The sequence below is a fragment of the Dendrobates tinctorius genome, unplaced genomic scaffold (assembly GCF_039654945.1).
Source record: "Dendrobates tinctorius isolate UK_male_01 unplaced genomic scaffold, ASM3965494v1 ptg000010l, whole genome shotgun sequence".
In the NCBI taxonomy this organism is placed as follows: Eukaryota; Metazoa; Chordata; class Amphibia; order Anura; family Dendrobatidae; genus Dendrobates; species Dendrobates tinctorius.
The window spans coordinates 5,199,931-5,217,432 of record NW_027361678.1 but is presented as its reverse complement, the minus strand read 5'-3'; the positions used below and the strand labels follow the sequence as shown (position 1 = coordinate 5,217,432).

Sequence of the window (17,502 nt, the reverse complement as noted above, 5' to 3'; positions counted from 1 at the left end):
TTCTACACTTGTGTGAATTTAGCTTTACTATAAAAGGGGCCATTCATTTTGACTTCTATATAACTATGATGAATTAGAATGTCCTTGTAATACTGAGTTCACATCTGTCTTTTCATTTTCAGCACAGGAACAGAAATAAAAAAAATGATGGAGTGGTAGATTTGTCTCATGATGGACACCAATGGCATCTTATTAATTTATAATGGTGTCTAACAAAATCTACTGGGATTAGTAAAGTAATAAAGATTCAATGGGAAAAGACATGGAGGTTGACCCATATGAATATATACTTACATTTTTCTTTTTTTAAAAGGAAAAGTTTGAGAGAAGCTGGATTCTTCCATTCTGTTCTTACAAAGAACTACAGGGTGGGCCATTTATATGGATACACGTAAATAAAATGGGAATGGTTGGTGATATCAACTTCCTGTTTGTGGCACATTAGTATATGGGAGGGGGAAAACTTTTCAAGATGGGTGGTGACCATGGCGGCCATCTTGAAATCAGCCATTTTGGATCCAACTTTATTTTTTTCAATGGGAAGAGGGTCATGTAAGTACAGCTGTCATAGGCCGTCAGAGGCTCCAGGCTCTCACTGTCAGGGCTGTGGAAACCACTGGTAAGTGTCCACCTGGCGGTTTCTCCTGAAAAAGATGGTGCACCATCACTTTATGGGTCTCAGGTCCGAGCTTTCCTACAAGGAATCTGACCCCCTTAGACTAGCATTTCTTCTGCGGTGTTGCTATAAGTGTGTCAAGAGTGGGAGAAGAGGGTTGCATTGACAATCCAACACAATAGGCAGCACTTTGATCACATTTTATAAGTGGTCATAAACTTGTAAATAACTCATGAAAGAATAAGGTTACATTAAAACCAAGCACACCATTGTTTTTCTTGTGAAATTCTCAATAAGTTTGATGTGTCACATAACCCTCTTCCCATTGAAAAAAATAAAGTTGGATCCAACATGACCGACTTCAAAATGGCCGCCATGGTCATCACCCATCTTGAAAAGTTTCCCCACTCCCATATACTAATGTGCCACAAACAGGAAGTTGATATCACCAACCAGTCCCATTTTATTTATGTGTATCCCCAGTTTCTGTGCACACTGTGCATAGACAGAAAGCTGCCAATCAGCAGTGGGGGGCGTGGTTATGCAAAACTCATGAATAAGGAGGACAACATGGCAGCAGGTTTACTAGTCCTCTAGTGATAATCTCCTGCTGATAAAACTTTTGATTTTATTAAAATTACAGTCAGCAGCTTAGTAATTGACACATGACTGGAATAAGGGTCCCAGCCTCTACATTTAGCTTTCTCAGATTATATAGCAAAATCCTGGTGACAGATTCCCTTTTTTAGGCTACATGCTCATGATCAGAAATAGCAGCGTATTGGACGTAGCACATGTGCGCTGCATTCAAATCATTGCGTTCTATATTACAAGCACATCGGATGGGATTTATAGACATCCCATGCCCACTGTGCTTCTATTTAATGCTGCGTAAACTCACCCACGGTGCGGGTTTACGAGCCGCTGCATGTTAGTATCGACAGGGAGACGCTAGTCTCCACGGTGTAGTTTCCCCCATAGCCAGTCATTAGATGTGATAAATTCGTATAGTTCACCAAGAACATGCAGATTTAACTGCATGATTAGAATGCAGCATTTTGGAGGCAGGGAAAATATTCAGTGTCCAATTCTTGATGGTAGACACATAGCCTAAAGGGTTATCCCAAACTTTGAAAGTTATTGCTGCCACAAAATAGGTGATAACTTTCTGATCTGTTGGATTCGACCATTGGTATCCTCACCGATACCAAGAACAGTTGGGCTGAACATGGCTATTTCTGACTGTCCCATAAAGTATGAATACAGTGGTGGCGCCCCAACTCAATTTCGACAGGACATTTGGGATCAGTATGAATATATAATTTTATTTACTTATCAATACTTCAAATATTGATACTAAAGGTTTCCTTATGCGTTCTCTCTGCTCATGTTCCTGCTTCTGCCCTTGTGAAAATTTTTACAATATATTGTAGATATTTGCTGGATATTAGTGCTGGATTAAATTCTCCTTATTCATGGCATTTTACTATATTCAGATGTCTCTAAAAAGGACCTTCTTACAGTTTTATAGTCAACCCAGCCGCTGCCGGTTGTCAAATAAGTCCTTTAATATCCAAACCTCTACAAAAATTGGCGCATCTCCCATCGTCTTTATTTAAGCAATAGCCCCTCTGTGATACTAGAGGATGGTACTAAAGCCACGGGGGGGACCAGCGTCGAGCACCCAGCTGATAGATGTGAGCTCTGTAATTATTTCATTCTGTGGCTTATGTAAGAGTGGTAGAAGAAGAAGATGAAACAAGAGAATATTGCCATGCAGTGGGTGGCTAATTATAGTTATTAATCCCGTAGTTCATATAGAAGACATAAAGAATCGCTCTGATAAAAGCGAATGGATTATGAATTTTACTTTGTAAATTAGGCCAGCTACGTCTACGAATAAAAATTATATACATACACATATATATATGTATTTACACCAGTGAATGTTAATTCTATTAATACAATCAAGGGACTTTAATAAATTAAGGACTACATAAATTGCATTACTAAACATTTGGGATTGAAGATGGTTCTTATATTTTCGGATATAGTTGTCATAAGTAAATGCAAGGCGGCTTTTTTGACATCACGATCTGTATAAAAAATATAAACAAAAAGTCTTGTAATTTTCATACTAGCCCTTGGGGTATTCTAGATGCTAACTTAATGTTGTTTCAGGAAATCCACAAGTGTGTGTACAATAGACTGACTCAAGCCTTAGCTTTTGCATTGAAGCATCTAATGAGCATGTGCAAATGTCATCATGAAGGAATGAAGAGCAAAGGAGCCGTTAAATCACCTATTGTGATTGGTGGATCCTGTGTTATCAACTGTCCATAGAGGTGTTACTTGTCCTTGTAATTCTACCTCTGATGATTAGGAAACTGTTATAAACTCTTCCTGAAAGGACAGGAAGTAGGAGTCAAGTGCAAGATTACTAATTTATTTAACTATTTTTAGACTTTAAATGTCTGGCGGTCCTCACTTTACTCTGCACTGACATTTTAAAATGTCAGTGCAGAGTTAGCAGATTTTAGGAGATTGTGCAGCTTTAGATTTGGAAACCTGCTGTCAGATGCAGCCAGAATCCTCACAGAGAATGCACAGAAAGTTTATTATTCTTTTTGCCTTCAAGATTGCTCTATACACAGTGCAGAACAAGCATTTGTGTATACAGATTAGGAATCACTATTAGTGCTCTTTTTTCAGGAACCAGTGTTCATGTGATTTGCTGGGTGCAGGGAGGAAGCAGGATTTGTTTTCATCTTATGAGGCTCAGTCAGCTCTGCTAAGCAGGTAGAAGGCTGGATTTCCACTGTAACTGGGGCTAATGTACCAGTCCCAATTGCTGGTGTAATCAGCAATAAAAAGAATGTATTAATAATAAATTAAAATGTAAAAAATGTTAAAAATATCAAGTTTCTCAGGAAAAATCCACGTGAACAGGCGAATTTGAATCTTGCCTGATATTCTCATCTCTAGTTATCCATCATTATTCTAATATCCAAACAATACTGATGCTTAGAATCCATTAATTTGTAAAGATTGTGATATAAAAAATTGTCAAAATTTGTATAAAATACATGTAACAGAAAATCCTGCCATTTTTGATGACACAAAGTACTGTAAATGTCCACCTTTAACACTATGGTTCTTTCAGCTTCTAAAAGGATGTGAGTGAAAGAGAAAATGAGAATGCAATCCATAATACACACTTTTAGATCAATCTCTGAACTATTTCAGTAACATTTTTTCAAAGATTTCTTTTATCCTGATAATTACTGTTTTTTGAGTGCTTTACAAATCTTCATCTTTTAACTTCCTAAACTAATTTACAGTTTTGACACAATCAACAATTTCTGGAATTGTTCTTCCATCAAGCCTTAATCTAACAGACATATTTGCCGATCAGTGGTCAGTTAATGGCCTGTTTAGACTGGCCAACTGCATATCCCCTACACACTGAACAATCAATAATAGATCTTTCTGTGCCTATAGACTGTTATTATTCTCGGCAGCACATCTCCTGTTTAAACGGGACATTGTGCTGATGAGCACAAAGATTTTTTTTTAATAACTGTAATTTTTATTACATTTTATACAATTCTGCAATCAGAAATGAGACAAAACAATCACAATTTGGCTTATGAATTTGAGGGTCAGAAAGAATGGAGTACAATTAGAATGAAGTCTTGGAAGACATTTCCCCCAGTGGCATCAAAACACAATGTGCAATAGAACAGAAAAAGACAAAGTCCAACAGCAGTTCTAAATGATGCCAAGTTAAGATGACTCCATCCCTATACTCATGTTAGAATTTTTATAAAACCACAATACTAAATGAGACAAGACATACATATAGGGTAGGGAAGGGAAGAAGAAACCTGTTCAAAAATGAACATGCTCCTAACTGTTGTTTTGGGCCCTAAAATAGTCCCAGGGAGCCCAGACGAGCATGATGATTTTTAAGCAATCTTAATCATTTCACCCAACGAATGAGTATTTTGGTTGTTCGTCGAGTAATTGGCAGCCTGTTTACAATGCATGATTACTGGAAATTATTAGGAATGCTCAATTATAATAATAATAAATACAAACTTTATTTTTATAGCATCAACATGTTCGGCAGCACTTTACAACTCATGATAATATTTCCGTGAAAATGCACCTTCTCATTTATAAAACTTGACATGTATGAGATTTGTTAAAAAGAAGCTTATAAAAATGGAAGATCTCTCGGGAAACATTGAAATATATATATATATATATATACATGCATAATATGTGTATGTATGTAGATATATATGTATATACAGCGGGGAAAAAGTATTTAGTCAGCCACCAATTGTGCAAGTTCTTCCACTTAAAAAGATGGGAGAGGCCTGTGAATGACATCATAGGTAGACCACAACTATGAGAGTCAAAATGAGTAAGCAAATCCTGAAAATCACCAAATCACTTTGTCTGATTTGGCAAGATTTATTTAGCAAATTATGGTGGAAAATAAGTATTTGGTCACCTAAAAACATGCAAGATTTCTGGCTCTCACAGACCTATACCTTCTTCTTTAAGAGGCTCCTCTGTTGTCCCACTCATTACCTGAAGTAATGGCACCTGTTTGAACTTGTTATAAGTATAAAAGACACCTGTCCACAACCTCAAACAGTCACACTCCAAACTCCACAATGATGAAGACCAAAGAGCTGTCGAAAGACACCAGAAACAACATTGTAGCCCTGCACCAGGCTGGGAAGACTGAATCTGCAATAGGCATGCAGCTTGGTGTGATAAAATCAACTGTGGGAGCAATAATAAGAAAATGGAATTCATACAAGACCACTGATAATCTCCCTTGATCTGGAGCTCCACGCAAGATCTCACCCCGTGGGGTCAAAATGATCACAAGAACGGTGAGCAAAAATCCCAGAACCACACGGGGACCTAGTGAATGACCTGCATAAAGCTGGGACCACCGTAACAAAGGCTACCATCAGTAACACTACATCATCAGGGACTCAGATCCTGCAGTGCCAAACGTGTCCCCCTGATTAAGCCAGTACATGTCCGGGCCCATCTGAAGTTTGCTAGAGCGCATTTGGATTATCCAGAAGAGTATTGGGAGAATGTCATATGATCTGATGAAACCAAAGTAGAACTGTTTGGTAGAAACAAAACTCATCGTGTTTGGAGGAGACGGAATGATGAGTTGCATCCAAAGAACACCATACCTAGTGTGAAGCATGGGAGTGGCAACATCATGATTTGGGGCTGTTTCTCTGCAAAGGGACCAGGACGACTGATCCATGTACATGAAAGAATGAATGGGACTATGTATCGTGAGATTTTGAGTGATAACCTCCTTCCATCATCAAGGGCATTGAAGATGAAATGTGAATGGGTCTTTCAGCATGATAATGATCCCAAGCACACCGCAAGGGCAATGAAGGAGTGGCTTCGTAAGAAGCATATGAAGGTTCTGGAGTGGCCTAGCCAGTCTCCAGACCTCAACCCCATAGAAAACCTTTGGAGGGATTTGAAAGTCCTTGTTTCCCAGCGACAGGCCCAAAACATCACTGCTCTAGAGGAAATATGGATGGAGGAATGGGCCAACATACCACCAACAGTGTGTGCCAACCTTGTGAAGACTTACGGAAAACATTTGACCTCTGTCATTGCTAGCAAAGGATAAATAACAAAATATTGAGATTAACTTTTGTTAATTACCAAATACTTATTTTCCACCATAATTTGCAAAATAACTAAATAAATCTTGCCAAATCACACCAGGTGATTTTCTGGATTTGTTTTCTCATTTTGACTCTCATAGTTGTGGTCTACCTATGATGTCAATTATAGGCCTCTCTCATCTTTTTAAGTGGGAGAACTTGCACAATTGGAGACTGACCAAATACTTCTTTTCCCCACTGTATGTATGTATATATATATATATATATATATATATATATATATATATATATATATTTATATATGAAATTTATATTTATATTTATTGGACTTTTTCATTACTACAAATTTGTTAAACTAAATCTTGTTTCTGACAGATACAGTTTTAAGAACCCCCGGATTGAGCACACCATCAACCATGTGCAGGCTGGCTCCACAATGTCAGTTGTAGATAAACCACTCTTCTATGATTCTATGACTGTTTTCAAACTTTAATGTCTGAGAAAAGAAAAGATAATTACATGTGTTTGACAATAGAGAAGTACGGTACAAAGAAGTAATCGAGTAGGTGAAAATTGCCAAACTTGAGAAGATAAAGTCATCCCTTTCTTACCTTGAAGTGTCTTCAGATCGGTTATATTGGTAATGTGAAAAAGCTTGTTGCTCCATTATCTGATGCTATGATGCTACTACTATCATTCAGTATTACATAACCAACAAGGATATGTATGATGTTATGTGAACAAAGGGAATGGAAAAATACCCAGGATGCTTGCATAATGAAAAAAACAGCTCAAAAATGTCACTCAAAGTGTCTATTGCTTGTAAACCAGTCAAGTTCTGGGTTGGAAAGTCAGCTCCTGGTGGTATCAATTGACATAAAAGGTCAATGATTGACCATGGCACAGTTTATCAAAGCTATGCCACTAAATTAATTGCATTTATGTCATTAATATGAAAAAGTCAATGAGATGACTTTAAAGACTTTGCAGCATGACATAAATGTGGTCCATTGGAAGTCACCACTTGGCAAGAAAACATCTAGTCTTAAAATGGTCCATCAGGATATCCAGAACATGTTTATTATTTGGATAGATATGGAAACGAAAACTTCAATTTGGATGGAAGAACTGTGATTTTTCTGACTAACAAAGAGTACAGATTACTTTGAAAGTATATACCAGTCTCCATACCAAGCCATGTATGGCCAGAGCCTCAAGATGGGACTGTCCACATTTCACTTACGGAAGCAGCAGAAACTTAAACAGAAGAAGAACTATAGATACTGCTGTAAATCGTAAAAAGAGTATAAGATTTGAAATTACAACTTCTACCTGAAAATAAAAAATGCTACCTATATCTAAAATATTGAACTATAGTCACTTTTAATATTTCCACCAAAGAAACCATCAGTGAAGACTTCTGAGTATAAAGAACAATGTAGCCCATAATGTCACAGAAATAAGATTGCTTCAATTAAAAATAGTTATAATGAAGACTGTAAAAATATATATTAAAGTTTTAAAGGGCACTTGCCACCAGCCTATTATCCAGGGCATTGACAGTGTAAGTTTTATGAAAAGGAAAAAGGAGATCTCCTGAACAGTCAAGATAACCAGTCTCCCTCCTGGCTTGAATAATATCCTGTAGGATGGTTAGAATAATAGAATCCTAAAATGTTAGAGTTGGAAGGTACCTCAAGGGTCATCGTGACCAAAACTTTTTTTGCAAGCTAAACATTCCCATATCTTTTAATCGTTCCTTGTAGGATGATGGTTCATCATCACAAGCATAGTAAATTACACTGCATAGTATGTTTCATGCTGAAATACTGTAGCGTTTCAAAGAAAAACTAACTGTAAAAGACGATGAGGACCGACCTTCATGGCACACTAGTCAGACAGGGAGGTCCCTGGCAGCTGCTCCCTGCCAGCTGTCAAAGCCTGACAGGTTTCTCTGTAGACTCGCACGCAAGGAAAGACCTGTCACTCCAGGGTGGCGGGCGGGGAGAAGCTGCTGGGGACCCACCTGTCTGACTAGTCTACTGTGGATTGGGCAGCATGTATTGCTGCGTAATTCTCAAATTACCTTGTGGTGATGTGTAAATTAAATGCATATTTTTAGGTTTCCGCACAATTTGGAGGTCCAACAGCAGGTAACCCTGATCAGCATCTCATTGGGGATGTCCAAAGTGTATGATTGAGCTTCTTTAATGTAGACTCTCATAGTTTTGTCCATTAAACACAGTATTACAGTAAAAAAAAAAAAAACTTTGTTATGGATTCCTAAGAGGTGCCTATACACATTAATAAAATATTCTTGTTGTGCTTATGATTTGTATTTCTTCCCGTCTGAAATGTGTGAGTTTTCTGCAGAGTGTATAATGAAATGATTCTGCGGCATGAGACAAACAAAAGGCTCTCTCCTTTGATGTATGGACTCCTAACTGTGTGCCAGATGAAATGACTGCTAAATGTTGGCAGATGCAACAGGGACACGTTTATCGCTGAGACTGTTACATAACATAAGTGTCTCACTGCCAAATCCTACATAATGCGTGTGCCAATATTGTCTCAGAAAATGAGTAAACACCTCATTGGACATTAAAGATCTCCACCCTCGCTGTGAAATGGAGCTGTGAGAATGGATCATTATGGACAATGTATGGTCGGACTATTTAATTACAATCTACTCTCTTTAGGGAAACCCACTGAGGTTCTAACCACTTTTTCAGCGTTCTCTATTATTTTACTATAGATGTTACATTGTTCCATGAACTTCTCTGAAGTCACCTAATTTCACACTCCAGCAAGTGAGATGGGTTAGAGTCTAGAGACTGCCAAAACATATTAAAGAACCCCTAAAAGGGAACCTGACCCAATGTACCCTATTAAAGAGAACATCTAACTGACCCACGAGCAGTATGTATCAGACAGTGGCTGCATGATACCTGCCATATATGTTTAACTCTGAAATTATGCAGCTTTTCGAGAAAAACATAGCCGTATAAAAGACCAGTCAGACTGGCGAGTCCCTGGCGGCTTCTCCCTGCCCCTTGTCCTGGATTGACAGGTCTCTCCCTGTATACATGTATAGAGTGTGACCTGTTACTCCAGGGCAGTGTGTGATGAGAAGCCATCGGGGAGCCACTTGTCCAAGTAATCTTCAGCGCGACTCGATTCCTATGTTTTCTCTGAACTACTGCATCATATGTGATCATATTTTATGCTCTTAGCCAAATATTTGTAAAATCCCATCAGGACATACCAAATGTTGTCCAGTAAACTGGAAGATGTTCAGGGACCATATGTTACCCATGGAGTTCTTTTTGTTACGAAGAAACAGAACACATCTGAGGAAAAAAAAATAGGAAATGTTCAAAGCCCCATAGAATATTATGGGTACAAGCAGGGCTGCCACTAGGAATTTTGGGGCCCCATACTGGAAACATTTTCGGGGCCCCAGTGAATCTCTGCCAGGCTCCACCCTAGCCCCACCTCCACCCCTCAAACCTTCCACAGTCCCACCGCCCTTCTCTTAGAAAAACTCCACTTCTGTACCACATCCTCACGAATCACACATTAACAGTTCCCATCAGCAGATCACACATATAGCCAGCAGCTTTTGTTTTGGCCAAAAGATTTTTAAATCTGCCACAAAGACAAGGTAGACTCTTCTTGCTGGGCTCTACTCTACTGTAACTCATTAAACATTTGTTAAAATATCCAATACAATTTTACGTATATTTTTATTTACTTTTCAATATTTGAAATGACCAATAATATCACATGCAAGGAACAAATACCACCGCACCATGACCAGATCACATATTGCCACCACAGTGACCGAATAATACCAAATACAGGGAATAAATACCGCCACACCATGACCAGACAACATATTACCACCAGTTTTTTGACACTGTGCGCCATTTCCTTATCTCTTTTCATTTTTTCTATGATGTGAGTCATTGTAATTATTTTGTAATAAAGATGCCATATACTTTTTTACATTTTGGACTTTGAACTCTATGTCTCTTGTAGGTTGATACCACCAAATGGAGACCAATATTATCACATGCAAGGAACAAATACCAACCACGCCATGACCAGACCACATATTACCACCACATAGTGACGGAATACTACAATACTGATCATTAAAAAAACCCACAATACTAATGCCAATATACACAGGAGCTCTGTACTTAGTATACAGTGTCTGGGTACAGGTAATAAGTGATCACCGGTGACATTATACATAGGAGCTCTGTATATAGTATACAGTATACAGGTAATACAGTTATCACCAGTGACATTATACACAACAGCTCTGTATATAGTGTAGGGGTGGTGAGGGAAGGCAAATTAGGAGCTGATGCTGATGATGATGCTGATAGGCGGAGAAGGTGTGCTGATCCAACAGAATTGGGGGGGTGATCCACTTCTTAGCGCAAACAGACCGGAGACTGAGACAGTACTGTAGTTCAACAGGTCTGGTTTTATTCACCAACTTTGCCGACGTCCACACTTTAATACAGGACTGTTCACTTTTCCTCCCCACACAGACTTGGGTACCTTAGATGCCTCTGTGGTGGTGTCCTCTGCGGTTCTCCTCACTGTGGCTGCCCTAGGCACTTCCATCACAGCGCTTCCCCGTTCAAAGTACACAGGTACCTATTACGTTCAGACTGTCTCCGTCTAATGCTTCTGTGTTCCTGGGTCACCCCCTGTTACCGTCTCTACTGTCTGGTGCTCTCTGAGGGCTCTCTACTGTGCAGCAGACCCTCCTTTCTAGTGAGCTCCCCTGGCTGACTGGACTTTCTGGAAGCTTCTCCCAGCCTTTATACTCCCAGCCTAGGTAGCTCCTCCCACTGTCACCTGACAGTCACCTTTGACCAATGAGTGTGAACTTGACCTGTGGCAGTTATGTAACCACTCTCTTCTGTGCTCCCCACTGCCCTCTAATGGTCACACTCAATATGGCACCCTTTTTCCTTCTTCTCAGTGCCTCTATTTCTACACTGAATTATTCCCTCTGCCTTTTACTAAAAGCAGATTCCTCTGTCATGTCAACCTCCCCACAATAGTGTCAGTGTCAGTGTACAGTTAATACCGTGATCACTGGTGACAGTATACACAGGAGTTCTGTATATAGTATACAGTACATAGTATAAGTGTGTAGGTAACACATATACTCACCGGTGACGTCTCTAGTTGAAGTCCTTCATCTTCGATTTTCTTCTTCATCCAGTTCAGAACGCCAACACTTCTTCCAGCCAGGACTCATCTCTGCAGAAAATAACACAGTTATCTAGGGCACATTCCCCAACTGCTATACTATGCCAGATGAAAAAAAATGCAAACGTGTCACCCTGCACAGTAACAGGACCTCTCCTCCTCCACACTGAAAACAGTATCCTCAAAATAATATCCTTTAATAAGCCTCTACAGTAATATCCCATAGTCATATATAGTATAATGCATCCCATAGTCATATATAGCAGTATAATGCAGCAACATAGCAGTACAATGCATCCCCATAGCAGTATAATGCAGCCCCATAGGGGTATAATGCAGCTCCACGATATAATGCTCCCCATAGGGGTATAATGCACCCTCATAGGGGTATAATGCTCCCCCATAGGGGTATAATGCACCCCCGTAGGGGTATAATGCACACCCATACCACAGCTTTACAAAAAAATAGAAAAAGGTTCTCCTTACCTGGCCGAGCTCCAGTGATGTCCTCGGCTAGATACATATGAGGCATGCAGAGTCGTTCCGGCGTATGACAGTGATGTCATACTCCGGTGATGTGCCCGCTGACGTCAGCTGCCGGCCTGTGATTGGCCGGTGGCTATTAACTGTTGTCGTGCGGGAGTCACTGTCGTCATTCTCTAGGCGACTCAAAACGTCACACAGGTCCTAATGTGGGTCAACGATTCAACCTGATAGGCTGAAAGTCCCAGATTGGTAAGTTATTCAGTACACTTGTCACACTGGGCACCTTTATTTTTTGAAGCAAGGTCTCAGGCCCCACTTTGTACCGTGCGTCTACACTGGAAGCCACGGCTCACACAAATGTCCCTCCGCTGCAGCCTAGTTGACTCTCTCTCTGTCCTGGTTCTGCTCGCTTGGCTCAGCTCTCCCGGCTCTGGTCTTACTCAGGTCTTTACTCCGATCTGGTCTCTCATTTTTTTTACTCGGATCTGATTTTTCAGTTTCTTTACTCAGATTTGGGCTCTCGCCTCCTTTACTCGGATCTGGTCTCTTGGCTCCCTTACTCTGATCTGGTCTCTCAGTATCTTTTCTCGGATTTGGTCTCTCGGCTCTATTGCTCAGATCTGGTCTCTTGACTCCTTTACTTGGATTTAGTCTCTCAACTCCATTACTCAGATTTGGTCTCTCTCGAGTTTTTCTCGGATCTGGTCTCTCGACTCCTTTACTCGGATCTGGTCTCTCAACTCCTTTACTCAGATCTGGTCTCTCAATGCATTTACTCTCAATGGTGGCTGAGACAACACAACATTTATTCTTAATTATGCAGGGCATATTATTCAGTAGACATGAGGTATTGTTCATATGAGTCAGAACATTGACTCTTTTTAAAGGTTGAATTGATGTTTGTTGCTTTATTAAATGTTTCTGATTACCTATTGTATCTGCCCATACAGATTATTGTTCTGATATCCTTGAGGGACAAAGACGCAAGTTAATTGAACAATTTATGTTTGTTAATTTGGTGACTGCCTGCTGACTACCTATTTTATCAGTCCATGCAACTTGCTGTTCTGCAAACATTGAAGGACAAAATATACAGGTTAATTGAACCCTCGAATAATGAGAGATGACCTCCTTCCACCTGGCCCCTAACCATAGAATCATAGAATGGTAGAGATGGAAGGGACCACCTGGGTCCTCTGGTCCAACCCCCTGCTCAATGCAGGATTCACTAAACCATCCCAGACAGATGTCTGTCCAGCCTCTGTTTGAAGACTTCCATGGAAGGAGAATTAACCATCTCTTGTAGCAGCCTGTTCCATTCACTGATCACCCTCACTGTCAAAAAGCTTTTTCTAATATCAAATCTGTGTCTCCTCTCATTCAGTTTCATCCCATTGCTTCTAGTCTTTTTGTCATGACTCTGGATAGGATGGTTCCGCCTCCACCCTGGTCAGGTCAAGGTTAATTCAGTCCCCTTCGCTTTGGTTTTGGGGCAGCTATTTAATGTTGGCAGTACCTGCATTTAGTGTCGGTGATACTTCTGTATACTTGGTTAGTGGTTACTGACCCAGGTAACTCATCCTTAAACATGTGCCTCTGTGCTTTTGTACCTTGCTGTGTATGATTCAGTTTGTCCCCTGACTTCGGCCTCTGTATCCTGCTTTTTTACTGCTCTGTCTCTCCTGGCTATCTGACCCCCTTGGCTTGTCCCCGTTTACTCTTTGACTTGTCCCTAGTTAATGCGCGTTCATTTAGCTTCTGACTCTCAGCTTTCCTTGACCATGTTTACTGTCTTTGCCCTGTGCTCTGCATGCTCAGTGTCTTTCCCTGCACTCACGTGCAGTGGCTCCGCCCCGTGGTCACGTGATCACTTAGTGACATGTCCTGTGCTCACTACACTATTATCAGGTCCTTTTGCACTGCGTGTCTTCTGCCTGCACTCCCTGCACTCATTCACGCGCCCCCTGATAGCGTCCCCTAGGCAGCACCAGTGACATGGTGCCATTAAACTTTCCTTGTGCAAATGAGAATAAAGATGATCCTCCCACAATGTGACAGCCCTTGAGATATTTATAGAATGCTATTAAGTATCCTGTCTTCTTTTTTGCAAGCTAAACATTCCCAAATCCTGCAACCGTTCCTCATAGGACATGGTTTGCAGACCGGTCACCAATCCAGTCGCTCTTCTCTGAACTTGCTCCAGTTTGTTGATGTCTTTTTTAAAATGTGGTGCCCAAATCTGGGCACAGTTGTCACGATCCATTTTTGGGTCTGTGGCAGAACTGGCTTCTCAGATTAAAACTTTTCTTCCTTTCAGGCCATCGTGGGTTAATGTCAGTTTTTTCCCCCTCTGGCCTGCTGGTGTAATTGCATTGCTGCTGGGTCTGCTGATGTGCGTGGTGAACACTCCCACCATTCTTTAAGAGGTCACCTGGTGCATCAGCTGATGGTCGGTGTTAGAGGATTCTACAGTGGCCAAACTGGAGGAAGGAGCTCGCTGGGTGCAGTGGTGCTTTGCTGAGTTCGCTGATCTGGTGTCTTTATCCTGCTGTGCGGTGCTTTTCAGCAGAAAGCTAAGTGTTGCATTTTTAGCTACATTGTCCCTTTTGGTGTCTGTCTTTCCATTCCTTTTGTTGTATTAGTGCAGCAGTGGGACCATTGTTCTCACCTGCCAGTTCCCTTCTTAGGGATAAGAGCAGTACAAGTGATGGATTAGGTATCATGCTTGGCGACGGGGTGAAAGAACCCGTATAGGGATGATAGTGAGATCAGGGCACATCCTCAGGTAAGTATAGGAGGTGTCCATTTCCCCATTCCCAATCGACATGGCCCACCATTATTATAGTTTCCCTGGTGTGCTGTGCCGTTTGATGACCGACCAACCATTGGGTTGTGTCACACTGGATCAGTCACTCCATGACAACAGTATTCCAGATGAGGTCTGACCAAAGAAGAGGAGAGGTGGATAATGACTTCACGTGATCTAGACTGTATGCTTCTGTTAATACATCCCAGAATTGTATTTGCCTTTTTTACTGCTGCATCACACTGTTGACTCATGCTCAGTTTATGATCTATTAGTAAACCCAAGTCTTTTTCACATGTGCTGTTGCTTAGCCCTATTCCTCCCATTCTGTATATGCTTTTTTCATTTTTATTGCCCAGATGTAGTACTTTGCATTTTTCCCTGTTAAAAAACATTCTGTTAGTTGCTTCCCACTGCTCCAATTTATTTATATCTTTTTGAATCCTCTCTCTCTTCTCTAGTATTAGCTATCCCTCCTAGCTTTGTGTCATTAGCAAATTTAATCAGTGCACCCTCAATTCCTTCATATAAATAATTGATAAAGATGTTGATCAATACAGGGCCCAGAACAGAGCCCTGTGGTACCCCACTTGAGACATTCTTCCAACTGGATGTGCCCCGAACGACAGCTGTGGGTATAAAAAAGGATCTCTCTCCTTATACAGAGAGACTCTAAAGGACAGCAGCCATGGAACAATGGCTACAACCGGAGGAACACAGATTTGATCCACTGCCCATTACTGAACCCATGGAGATGTTTGGAGAACCCCACTGACCCTCGTGTCTCCACAGAGGCTATAAGCCAGCTTGCCGTACTGAACGTCCATCCTGGTACAGGTTCGGGCACCAACTCCTTCCCTTCACTGCCCTTATGGGCTTTTAATAATTACTAACTGTGCCACATCCATCACCTGACCTGGTGTGTCCTCTCAGTCTCTCCCCCAAGGGAACATGCACTTCACTCTTAATTTCTTCTGCTTTCACTTTCTCTATTGTCTTTACCAGTAGATGGTGATGTTTGCTTGAAGTCACTCTGTTAAACATTAACTTTGCTTCTTCCCACTTGTCTATATCCTTACAGTGATGAAAAGCGATGATGTCCTGGTATTCATTCACCTGACCAATGAAACCCATAATTGGCTGAAGAGTCAGGTAATGTCATCCAAGTCACAGAATTATGCATCATCCAAGGCACACCTTATGTCCTATTCCAGCTTGTGACTATGCCTTCCTATTTTCCTTTAATACTGTCCCTGCAGATTAGAATTTTTTTTAGGGTCAGTACAACACAAATAATGCAATGTTTCCAGGATCACATACTCTATCCAAAATCTTTTCATCCATTTGTCTTTTGACAGCAACCAATAACATTATTGCATAAAATAAATTCTAATTCCTTAACTGTGTCACAATGTGAGACTTTTTCAGTATTTTCCACATTTCTTTAATGGTTTTCCTAATCTCTGAGACAAAAGACTCAGAAGAAATGGAACAAACACAAAACATCTAAGTCTTTTTTCAGCCAATATCTCCATCCAATTGTTTTGTTCCATTTGTTGCCCCTTCTGGTTTGGGTTTGCACTCATGAAAAAAAAATTGAAAGAGGACCAGCTGTACATATGTCAGACATCGGATGCCTGTGTTCAGCACAGCCATGCAAGGAACCTAGAGGCAACTACAAACGTCACCAGTACAACTGCTTGTTCAATTTGCCAAGTAGCCAGATGCTATTTTATGGGAAAAATGTCCCTTCCTCAGCTTGAATTCTCAGTACTGTGATTTCTGGCCAAATATGGAAAGATGTTCAGAAGATAGCAGAGCTGAGATCCACAACCAAAATCTTTTATTTCACTTTTTTAGAAATAATATTTTAATTCATCAGTCATTAATTTGGGAAGAAGAGATGTTCTTAGGACTCATACTCACTTGCGGGAAATGAGTGCAATCTGATTAAAAAATCGGATTGCAGTCGGACCAATGTTACTCAATGGGTGACATCTCATCTGCGATTTTTTTCTCAGCTGAATTTGGACTGAGAAAAAAATCGCATCATGTTGCGTATTGCTGCGCATCTTGGATGAGACTTGCCAATGTAAGTCAATGGGTGCGAGAAAAAAATCTCACAACACTCGAACCATGCGCGTGCTGTCTGATTTTTACGCACCGGCGTCCTTTGAAAAGACGGCAATTGATGTCCGGCTACTGTAAAATCACTGACAGCTCACAAGTGACTCACACAATATATATATATATATATATATATATATATATATATATATATAGTGCCTTGCGAAAGTATTCAGCCCCCTGGAACTTTTCAACCTTTTCCCACATATCATGCTTCAAACATAAAGATTGCCAAATGTAAATTTTTGGTGAAGAATCAACAACAAGTGGGACACAATTGTGAAGTTGAGCGAAATTTATTGGTTATTTTAAATTTTTGTGGAAATTCAAAAACTGAAAAGTGGGGCGTGCAATATTATTCGGCCCTTTTAACTTAATACTTTGTTGTGCCACCTTTTGCTGCAAGTTGCTTGGGGTATGTCTCTATCAGTTTTGTACATCGAGAGACTGAAATTCTTGCCCATTCTTCTTTGGCAAACAGCTCGAGCTCAGTGAGGTTTGATGGAGATCGTTTGTATGTATACACTGCTCAAAAAAAT

At 40.4% G+C, this 17,502-nt stretch overlaps 2 long non-coding RNA genes across 2 annotated transcripts in view; one reads left to right on the top strand and one right to left on the bottom strand.

The window, feature by feature from the left end:
* The window catches only part of LOC141098252 (uncharacterized), a 54,400-nt gene extending 45,768 nt beyond the window's left edge, over positions 1-8,632 (top strand). Inside the window, exon 2 of the long non-coding RNA XR_012234191.1 lies at positions 6,682-8,632. This is a non-coding gene — a long non-coding RNA (uncharacterized lncRNA). The remainder of the gene's footprint in view (positions 1-6,681) is intronic.
* Positions 8,633-9,571: 939 nt separating this feature from the next.
* LOC141097876 (uncharacterized) overlaps positions 9,572-17,502 on the bottom strand; it is a 63,377-nt gene continuing 55,446 nt past the window's right edge. The window contains exons 3-4 of the long non-coding RNA XR_012234071.1: positions 11,506-11,595; positions 9,572-9,656 (exon numbers count right to left, since the gene is read on the bottom strand). This is a non-coding gene — a long non-coding RNA (uncharacterized lncRNA). The remainder of the gene's footprint in view (positions 9,657-11,505; positions 11,596-17,502) is intronic.